We start from the raw sequence: 11868 nt of genomic DNA, 5'->3' as shown, positions 1-11868 counted from the left end.
AGTGCAAACTCAGCACTTCCTTCTCCTTTATTTCATTGTATTAAGCATATTAGTATATCCAGCTTCCCTACTTGACATAGGTTCTTTTAGGAACATGGTGCCATCTTCTTCATTTGCGGTTTCCATCTCCTACTCTACCCAATATCTAATAATACATAATATTGTCCCTCTACAAAACTAGTGGTTACTCTTCATTGATTTATTCACTCATTCAATCATTAAGAAACACTGATTTAGTGCATGGTGTCCCAGGCACTAAGCTACACTCTGGGGAAACAAATAAAAACAATGTAGGGTTTTTCTTCTCAAGTTGTTTAAGTAAAACCTGAAGGGGCTGCTAATAAGTTATGGTTCCAGGAAGGAAATAGTAACAAAGAGGAATTTCCTGGCTTTGCTGCACCAGTCAACTACTAGAATGTCAGCTTCCATCCCCTAACCCTCAATGCTCTCCGGTATTAGAAGACCTCACAAACTCACCCTTCCTGTGCTGAGGCCTAGGCACTGCTGCTGGGTCCTCCAGCACCCTCTAGTGCTGTTGCCTTCCCTTCCCGCCACCACAGCCTGGGCCTCCACTTCAAGGCTTAGCTTCCCCAGCAAGCTAAGACTACCTACCATGGCCCCGTCAGATGCTGTTTCTTATTCTTGGGTGTCTCCCAGTTCTTTTCGTTTTCTCCCATGACCCCAGGAAAACCTGAAACTCTCTAAATAGGTGAAAGTGTTCATCCCTGCCTCTGGGACCATCATCCTTAATTCTGTTTCTTGCACAGAAGTGGAGAATTTATACACAACTTTCTGCTCCGCCAGCCAGCAGGAGATTTCCCTTCATTCCTTGCATCTCTCCTCTGCTGGAGAAGTTTCCTTCTGCCTGTCTCTTCTACTTTCAAAACTAGCCCATTGGAGGGGGGATCCATTTCTAGTTCTCTGTGTTCACATTTTACAAAAATCCATCACTCACAGGAAAGTGAAGTGATGGTAGAAATGATGAAGTTCAAGAGTACAAGAGGACCAGGGCAGAGCTGATTCCTTGGAGTATTTTTTTCAATTGGCTTATTTCCTTTTGCCTGGTCTCTTTGGCTTAGTAGATAAATTCCATCAAATGTTGTTCTTCCATAAATTTAGACTTTCAGTTACATCAATAGGAAGTTTAAAATGTATCACCCAACCTGTTCAGATTTCAATTCTTTTTCCCTCTTCTTCACTTATTTCAGATTTATGGGATTTCTGTATGGAAGAGATGTTCAAGGTTATCCAATAAAATGCCTTATTAGATAACTGAAATTACTCTGTTGCATTTCACCAAATAGTCCTTCAGCTTCTGCCTGCATACCCCTCAGGGATGGGGCCTCATTACCCTACTGGGTAGCCCATTTCATCTTTACATAGCTCTGTAAGTTAAAATATTTTTATTCCCCATGAGTAAGAACTATTTCCCTTATTCTTTCTTTCCTTGGCCCTAATTCAAGCTCTTGACGTGAGACCAAATATATTTAATCTCTCATCGACCTGGAAAACCTTCCAATACTTCAGCCCTTTTGATTTATTCTAGATTTCTTTATATTTTAGACTCTTTCATTAGAACCCTATAGGTGTGCAGAGAACTACAAACAATCCAGAATGGTTTGGAACACATGTGTATTGTGACAATGGATGAGGCCAGGGAATTTTCAGGGGTCATAAAACCAGAAACATTTTAAGTCAGGCTAGGAAAATGAATTTTGTCCTATAGGTCATGGGGACCTAATGAAGGATTTCACATGAAAAGATCACATCTGTGTTTTAAGATCACTCAAAAGAGGGCAAACTGGAGAGAAACTAGCCTGGAGGAATAATGAATTCCTGAGTAGGTGGGTTAAACTCATGCTTAGGGCTTCAATAATGCAGGGGTGAATGAGCCTGTGTCAGTTGCATGATTTATCCGGAATTTTGCAAGCAATGAAATATAGAGAAAAGTTCTTCTTTTAATATCAGTATATGCATAAACTTTGGGTTTTATAGTTTGGTGTTATTTTGATTTTGATTTACAGATTGCAGCAAAGGGATTGCAATGCCTAGAGCACTTAAAAATTGCATTGGAATAGATGAAGAGTAATAACGGCTGGAATTAAGACAACAGCATTAGAGACAAAGAAAAGGCAAGGTTCAAGGAAACAACAGTCACAGTGGAATTCTTTTCCAAAAAATAGCAGAACAGGGATTATGGGTTTTTTTTTTTCAGCCCAAAGTCTCTTCCTGACAGTGACAGAACATGACAATATAGCTGCTTCCAACAAATTAACTTTCAATGTCATGAATATATTCTAAATGCAACTTTATCATTTTCCCAAAAATAGGTGTCCAAGATATTCTCTAGGTTCTTATTTACTTATTTTTATTCATTTTACTTATTTTATTCATTTACTTGTCAAATATGTCAAATATTACTAACCTTTACTATGAACTGAGAAGTGTGTTAGGTCTTGAATATACAGAAGAAAATAAGAAAGATGTATTGCCTGATGTTAAGAAGTTTACAGCCCAGCAACATGGATAGATATTGGATAAAAAACCAAAATTCATCATTTCAGCAAATTTGTGATAGAAACTACTTTCTTTCACAGCCAACTCCTCAAAGAGAAAATTGTAACACACGGTGTCTGAACATACCTCCCATCCACTCTTCAATCCATCCTATCTGGCTCGGTTCTTTAGACCTGCTTTTGATAAGATGTTCAATAACCACCTTGTTACAATCACAATAAATAATCTTGAGCCAGCATCTTGTTTGAAATCTCAGCAGCATTTGACACTCTTTCCTCAGCCTCTCAAACATCACAATCTCCTCTTTTACCCCTTTGCTTCTGCCTCTCAGTCTCCTTTGCTGACTCTTCTTCACATTGTTTCTTGTAGTTTCTCCACATCTTGACTTCTCCTAAAGGGAACTCATCCCCTCTCATGGCCTCATATATTCTCTACATATTTCAAGATTCCTAGGCTTAAGTTTCCAACACCAATGTTTTGTGAACTAGAGGTTCATATAATCCAGTAGATTATCTAATACCTCCACTCTGATGTTTCATGAGCATCATGACCATGACATGTCCAAAATGTAATTCTTGGTTTCCTGACTCTTCCTATCCCAAATAAGTTCTTCTTGCAGTGTTACCATTCTCATTAAGTGGCATAATCAACTGCCGAATTGCTCAAGATAGAAAGTTATGTGTCGACCCTGACATTTCTTTCTCCACTAACTCTAAAATATCTCTTCACCTGACTTCATTTCTCCTTGCTCCACCCTAGTCTAGACCACCATTATCACTCACCTGAGTAATCAGGATATCATCCTAACTTATCTCTCCAAAGTAATTGCTGTTTCCTTCCTAATAATTTTCTACATGATGACCAGATATTTAAAACACACACACACACACACACACACACACACACACCCCTCTCTAATCATACCACTTCCTCTTTAAAAATCATTAATGATTTCTCTTACATTGAGCATCTAATCCAAATTCAGCATGACCTTCAAGGGTCAGCATGATCTGAGATATGACTAACCAGTTTTGGTGTCTTTTTTTGTGACACCCTTATCTCTATGTTTGAATCATAGGAATCTTTCAGTTCCTCAAACATTCTATGACCTCACACTCCTTGGGGATCTTGTCTATGTTCTTTCTACTTCTTGAAGTACTCTTTTCTGCTTGCCAGCTAATGTCTGTTATATCACTCTCCAAAATAGCATCTATTTCCTTGTATTTATTGTCTCTTCCCTCCCACTAAAATGTAAGCTCCATGCAGCAGGGATTTAGATGGTTTACTTACTCTTATGTACTCAGCACTTGAGAGTTTCTAGCACATAGTATTCATTCAATGAATATTTATTTAATGATTAATTAGCTAATCATCAGACTGCTGATTTGGTTAGTTTTCTTTATTGTATCATAGGCTTTTGTTATACCGCCTACTCCTCTGTAGCATCGATCACTGTCGTCATTCTACAGTTACTCATGATGACAATAGTGATTATGACTGAGTAGGATTTTGAAGGATGAATGAGGTGTCGAGTCACTTGACCACTTCTAGTTTTTAATTATTTACTGAAAGGAGAGAATAGGGGGATGTAGTAGGATGCATTTTCTTTTAGGTTCTTCTGAGCTGTTGAATTCAAAGTCTAAGCAATTCAGGATTCAAACCAAAGGGTACTTAGTCTCTGAGAGGTGCTAAAGGACAGAGGAATGAGCACTATATCAGGAATAAGGGACTCTGATTGCAGTTTTAAAGATTTAGCTGGGTGACATTTGCCTTTCTGTGGCACAGTAGCTAAAATTACAGAAAATAATGCCTTGCCAAGTGTATTAGTCAAGGTTCTCCAGAGACATAAAACCAATAGGGTATATGTCTCCTATTTATTTGTATAGAATTTGTTATAAGGTATTGGCTTCTCCTGATTATGGAGGCAGAGAATCTTATAATCTGCTATCTGCTAACTGGAGATCCAGGAAAGCCTGTGATATAGTCTGAAGGTCTGAGAACAGTTTAGTCCATAGTGTAGATGCCATCCTGAGCCTGAAGGCCTGAGAAACAGGAGAAGTGAGGGCAAGAGGAGACCTTTGATTCAGCTCAAGCAGTCAGGCAGGGAGAGAATTCAATGCTTCCTCCACCTGTTTGTTCCATCCAGTTTCTTAGCAGACTGAACATTGCCCTCTCACATGATTTGCCTTACTTGGGTCACTAATTCAAATGCTAATCTCTTCCAGAAACACTCACAAACACACCCAGAAGTAATGTTTAAGCAGTGATCTGGGCATCCCCCGGCCCCATCGAGTTCCTACATAAAATCAATCATCACATCAAGATTGGAAACAGAATCCTGAAATTTATCTACTTTTTAAAGTACATTTCCACCTACTATCCATCCATCCTTTTCATCCAGTATTTATGCAGTGTTCACTCACTGTGTGCAGCACTGTGCCAGACCCTGACTTAGGCAGGAAGGATTCAAAGATACATAAAATCAAGTACCTGTCCGGACGGAGATTATGGTTTAGAGAAGGAATCATATAAGAAGGCAGTTTAGAATTCAATATTTTAAGGATGAGAAGGAAATATAGATACTGCTCTGAGACTAGTGCCATTAAGGAGAGTTTCTGAAGGAAATAAGAACTGAGCTGAGTCTTTATTTAAAAAAAAACAAAACGAGGGAATGTTAGCTAGGAAGAAAGATTGAGAAGGAGATTCTGGACGTGTATGTGTGTCTGTGTGTGTGTGTGATTGAGATAGAGAAGGGGGCAGGTGGAGGGGAAGCAATATAAGCAGGAAGATGTGTGCACACAATCCATTGTTGCTGGATCATAAAGGGTATGTGGGGAATGTTGGCCGCAGAAGCTGAGGCCAGGTCATGGTAAGCCTTGGGTGGTGTGGGCTTTATCCTCTAGATAAGGGGGAGACACAGAAGGTTTGTAAGCAAGAAAAGGAGGGTGATGTGGTCAGATTTATATTTTAGAAATGTCACTCTGGCAGCTGCATGGTATTTGGAATGGACAGAGTCAAGATGAGAGGTAAAATAGGGACCTACCTATCAACTTCATGTATCTTTAGATATCACTTCATTGCATCCAAATATACAGAGTCCTATAACCTGAGATTTGAGTAGGAGTCTTACAGATCATCTGTCCAAATTCAAATCAACAATTCAAATCAACGATTCAAATCTCGGATCCCCCTGCCAAATCCTAGCCACGTGGTTCCTGTACACACACACACATATACACACACATACACACATCACACACACACACACTCACATAGACACAAACTCGACCATTGTTGTACTGCACGCAGACAGCTTTCTGAGCATGCAGGCACTGGCAATTGCCCGTGGTTTTATTTCCCCAGGTACCTAGTGTAACACAGCCACTGCCTGACAGATCTAATCACAGGCAGGGTCTCTTTCGCAGTCACCCCAGAGTAAAAGCTCAGCGTGTTCCCAAGGAAATGACTGAAACATACAAATCAATTGCCCTTTTCTTCTCTTCTTTTTTGACCCCATTTTGAATGCAAGTATGAGGTTTGATAACAGTACCAGGAGAGGAGGTGGATTTCATATGTCCAGGGACTCATCAAAAGGAAAAAGACTGCACAAAGATAGAAGTCCTCAGCCTTGCACCAACCTCGAAGATTGCCACAGCCACTCCTGAGAATAGCCAGGAACGCAATCAAACTCTCAAATGTCAGTGTCAGAATGAGGAAAAACATCCAGCACCCAGTCCTCACTGCCTTTGGATGGGGCTTCTCATCACCACACTGCTTCCTGCAGCTCCCTGCCCATGCTCTTGATTACCAGCTTTGGGGCCTCTGTTTATTATCACCCCCACACTGCACGCCAATGCTACACATTTAACTTCAGTGTGTCCTTCCCAGCCCAGTCCAAATGCCCCCTCATCTATCAAGTTTTACTTGGATGATCTCTTCTAAAACTTCTGTATCACTCCAAATGTGTCTTTAATATGGTAATCATCTATGTTTATCTTACATTAGGACAATTGATATGCATGACTCATTTCTTCTATCCTGACAGCTTCTTGAGGGCAGGGTCAGCCTATACATATTCTCTAGCCTGGCCTCGGGCTTGGCATATAGAAGGCACTGGATTAAAGTTTGTTAATTAAGTAGGTGAAATGGAACTGGAACTCATAGATGTAAGTGACCTAATTTTGGGCCTTTGGGGATAAAATTTAATCATGAAAGGAACTTGAGGAAGACCTACTTGTTCCAGAAAGAGGCTAGTGAGACTATATTGGGCTTCCTGTTTTCTTGCCAGGAAGCAAAATGCTATTCTAAGAGGGATAGTCCCAAAAGCCAGTCACGCCTGCATGCTAGATCAAACAGCATCATACAGAGGCCAGGAGAAACATGTGTTCTGAAGGTAGATATATCTGTTTGGGATCTTGACTCCTATGTCAACACCTATATGACCATGGGAAATTTACCCTGCTCTAACCATAAAGCAGGAGGAGTTGTTCCTACCTTAGGGGGGATATCACAAGCAGAGGATGATCGAAGTGCCTTGCACAGTGACTACCATACTGCCATCTTCTAACAAATGTCTATTTTACTTTTCTTCTTCCTCCCCTTTCATGCTTTGAATCTAATTTCTATTTCATATGCAGATTTTATTAAAGAAAACATGTTATCTTTCTATTTTCTGACTATCCAATAATGGAGAAATGGGCCTAGGTGGCTATGTTTGTATCTGGTGAGCTCATAGTCTGGCCTTAGGTGAAGGGAGTGGAAATTCTTTGCCATTTCAGCTCCTCTCAAATAGTTATGTGGAACTAAGGCCTTGAAACACTGAATCAATTGATTATGAGTAGCTTAGACATCAAGTTATATAGAGCCAGGTTAGAAGGAGTCTCCATGGTTGACAAAAGCCACTCATGACCAGAAGTGGTAAAGCTTCTTCATTTTTAAAAATATATTTTTTATTCATATTCAGGGTCTGGGTTCCAGCTTTCATTATTTCTCACCTGGGTAATGGACTATATTGATTGAATCTATGTCTCAGTTTTTAGCCCACTTTGCTCCATTAGCTTCTTGTAGCATCAGTCAGTGGTCCTTCTAGAATCTAATCTTGTGAGACCTCTGATTGATACTCCTTCAGTAAATTCCTGTTTGCCTATAGCATTCTTTTCAACCTCTTCCAGAGAAATACTTACAAGCATAGAAATAGAGCATGTTGCATGGGATCAGAGATGGAAGGGGCCCATCTCAACCTCAAGTCTCTTGTGGCAATATGTTGTACCCATGTCAGTAGCCTACTAGTCAATTTATTTCACTATCTTAGGGTGTTTTAAGCTTCTCCAGAGAAACAGAACCAACAGAATATATATTGGGAGGGGTGGGGAGGAGTCACTCTAAGGAATTGGCTAATGTGACTGTGGAGACTAAGAAGTCCAACAATCTGCCATTTGCAAGCTGGAGGCCCAGGAAAGCCGATGATATAGTTCTAGTTCAAGCCCATCCGCCTGAGAACTAGAAGACTGAAAGGTCTATTTCCTGGTCCAAATGCAAGGGAAGACTGATGTCCCAGCTCAGTCAGGCGGAAAGTCAGTTGTTTCTTCCTCCACTTTTTATTCTGTTCCCACCCCCTATGACTTGGATGAGGCTCACTCACACTGGGGAGGGCAATGTGCTTTATTCAGTCTATTGATTCAAATGCTAATCTCATCCTCAAAGACACACCCATAAATAATTTTTAGTCCAATATCTGGGTACCCTGTGTCCCAGCCAAGTTGACAAATAAAATTAACCATGACACAAGAAAATAGTGCTGCATATATTGTCCTTTGCTTTTCCTTATCACTTTTGTGTGTGTGTGTGCATGTGTGTGTATGGAGGTGTCTGGGGATACAGGGCAAAATATATAGTTACAACATTTATTAGAGTACTTTGACACTCCTGGTTTATAACATTGTCCTGGCATATCAATAAACAGCGCCAACTTTCATTCTCAATTAATAGAACCCACTTTCATTATGGATGTGGATGATAAAGTATATGGTCACTCTGGAGAAACATGACTGATAGTTCTCTTCATTTTCCTATTACTGTTGTAACTTTCATGACATGTAAATGGACTAAGGGTCTCAGGAACAAATCCCCATAATTAATCCTCATCGTTCAATTGCCAAACATCACTTTCATTTTGTTACAACAAAATATTCAATTTTGGTTTCATTTGTTCACACAATGTCTGAAATACCTCCAGAACCAGAATTTGTGGACACCTTTTAATCATTGAAGAGGACGATGAAATCCTTCACTTTATACAGGTTTCTATTTTTTGTTATGGGTTTTTTCTTGTCTATGACAAAAAGAGCTGTTTAGCTTTTCATTAGAAAATCATGACTCAGTGATCTTGGTTAAACAAATATACATTTTGCAGAGTAGAATAAGTTTTCTAAGCCACATCTCATTTCATTTTAGCTTTATCTTAAAAGATGAATCTTCTCTCTACTCTATTTATTAAATAAGGTTTATCAGTTCTTTGCCTCCATTGAACATACAGAGAAATTCAAGAAATGTATTTTTTAAGATGATACATTCTTGGAGAATAAAACAAAGGTGACTAATTCCAGAGTGCCCAGTGGCCTGATCTGTTCCCATCTGGGCACAGAAGTCACAGGTATATGTGTACATGTGTATATGATTTTACACATATACAAATATTTTTAAATTTATGTATCATTTTCAAAATGTTTAATATTATGTCACTCTTTTGCAAATAAACATCTTGATACTAACACTTTCTTTTTTTTAATATCAATACTTTCAATCTGAAAACAATATAGGAAAGACAAAGCAACCACAGAACTGGCATCAGTGTTTTAGGAATTAGATATTAAAGAATGAAATTAACTCTAGTTCTCAGCTAATTGTTTAAGAATATGTGTCTGAGGGATCCCTGGGTGGCGCAGCGGTTTGGCGCCTGCCTTTGGCCCAGGGCGCGATCCTGGAGACCCGGGATCGAATCCCACGTCGGGCTCCCGGTGCATGGAGCCTGCTTCTCCCTCTGCCTGTGTCTCTGCCTCTCTCTCTCTCTCTCTCTCTCTCTGTGTGTGTGTGACTATCATAAATAATAAATAAAAAAAAATTAAAAAAAAAAAAAAGAATATGTGTCTGAGTACACCAAAAAGCAGTGGGCAATAATATCATTCAAAATGACACCTTATTTTTTCAGCATAGCTGTCTCTTTTTGACTTTCACTAGATTTGGCCATACCTCCCCCTCTACCCCTAATTACTTACATTTGCCTTACATATTGAACTCAAAAGAAGTGTTAAGCACATTTTGTTTGTCTTGACTTTTCATCATATTGGTCTCATTAGAATTGTTCTCTTGAGTTCAAAAAGTTCAGATAATTGTCCTCCACAGTTTGCAGGAATAAAAAAACTAATGCCAAACACATAGGTATTTATGCATTTATATTTAAAATTCTTCTTACATAAGAGATACCAAAGCTTAAGCCCCTTGAAGCAAAAGATTACACAACAACTGGGTACATACTTTAAGAAGCATTTAAGCACTTTTATTTATTATTATTATTACTTTTTAATTTTTTTTTTTTTAAATAGAGCATGAGGGGCAGAGGGAGAGGAAGAGAGAGAATCTTAGGCTCCATGTCCATTATGGAGCCCAGTACGGCTCCATCTCATAACCCTGAGATCACGATCTGAGCCGAAATCAAAAGTTGGGAGACACTTAATTGACTGAGTCACCCAGGCACTCCAAGCACAAACTTTTAAAGCTAGCTTCTGAAATAAACTATTTGTTTGCTAATTGTGGTTGGTTAGTGCTACTATTTTTCTCCTGTGAAGTATATAGTGGGGCAATGCCATGGCTTTCTTGGTGGTCAGTGATTTCAGGTTATGTCTAGATTTTGCTGTTTTGCAGAGTTTTTACCATTTTCAAGTTAATTCTTAAAACTCCTGTTCTTAAGCACTGATAAATACTCTTAAACCCAAGATCATTATTCTTTAAAATAAATGAAAATAATAAGCCCCAAATCTCTCTCACACACACAAACACGAATTTTCTATACTTCTATAGTTATCAGGGAATTCACTGGCAGGAACAAAATTAAACATATTCTGTTTTGTAAACCCTGTGTAATAAGCAAAAGATTCAATCAAGTTGGATCAAGTAGCTACTTGTTATTTTTGTGTGGTGTATCATCAAAATATTTTTGGATTACAAACTTACGACATTTTTTTCTGAAAATTTATACTTCCAAAATGATGGATGATGGCCCTGACCTATCATCATATATCTGGCAATATCTGTATCTAGTTTGGGAAATAAAGACTCAATATGGGGCAGCCCAGGTGGCTTAGTGGTTTAGTGCCACCTTCCTCCCACGGCCTGATCCTGGAAACCTGGGATCGAGTCCCGCATCGGGCTCCCTGCATGGAGCCTGCTTCTCCCTCTGCCTGTGTCTCTGCCTCTCTCTCTCTCTCTCTCTGTGTGTGTGTCTCATGAATAAATAAATAAAATATAAAAAAAAACAAAACTCGATATGGTATATAAAATCCTTGTTCTCACTTTCATACCTCATTGTTTTGGTTTTTTTTTAAAGATTTTATTTATTTACTTTGAGAGAGAGAGGGCATGAGCAGGTGGTAAGAGGCAGAGGGAGAGGGAGAAGTAGGTTCTCCACTGAGCAGGGAGCCCTACTTGGGGCTCAATCTAGGATCCTAGGATCATGACCTGAGCCAAGGCAGGTGCTTAACTGACTGAGCCACCCAGGCACCCTTTCATACCTCGTTGTTAATTCTGGGCTTCCCACCTCACTTTATGGCTCCAGCTCTCTGAGACTTTGATCATTGTAGTAGAGGACATGGAGGTGCTGGGCTAAGAGCCTGCTGCTCTCATGGCATTGGACAAATTACTTAATATCTCTGAGCCTGGTTTCTTTGGATATAAAGTGAGGCTAATAATTATGTACCTCATGGGGTTACTGTGAGGATTAAATAAATGAGTACATATTAGGATCTTAGAACAGTGTCCATTTAAAAAGACCATCTAAGGGTTATTAATTCCCCTAATGATATAAATGACATTTCTCTTCCAAACCACTGTGCTTTGCTGTGACCTCTTCTGGGGCTCATGTGTGACATTTGACCCTAGAGAAAGCCTTCTCACACCTCTGACTACCAGGCCAACTGGACCAGTGACCCTTGTGTTTTCCCCATCACTCTGAGCTGTAATTGTCTGGTTTGAGCTGGTTTATTTGTTTCCCTCAACAGATTGAGGGCAATGCAATATCAAACTGAGTCTTGTTCACCTTGCCTTTCCAGTGAAGAGCCCAGAGACATGCATGCTTCA

At 39.5% G+C, this 11868-nt stretch overlaps 1 long non-coding RNA gene across 1 annotated transcript; it reads left to right on the top strand.

The window, feature by feature from the left end:
• The first annotated feature begins 1684 nt into the window (after positions 1–1684).
• Positions 1685–7126, top strand: LOC144321781 (uncharacterized). The gene is made up of 3 exons (XR_013387298.1): positions 1685–1844; positions 4743–4878; positions 6047–7126. It is a non-coding gene; the product is annotated as an uncharacterized LOC144321781 (long non-coding RNA).
• The last annotated feature ends 4742 nt before the right edge of the window (positions 7127–11868 follow it).

The sequence above is a fragment of the Canis aureus genome, chromosome 10 (assembly GCF_053574225.1).
Source record: "Canis aureus isolate CA01 chromosome 10, VMU_Caureus_v.1.0, whole genome shotgun sequence".
Lineage (NCBI taxonomy): Eukaryota > Metazoa > Chordata > Mammalia > Carnivora > Canidae > Canis > Canis aureus.
This window is presented reverse-complemented; position numbering and strand designations above follow the sequence as displayed.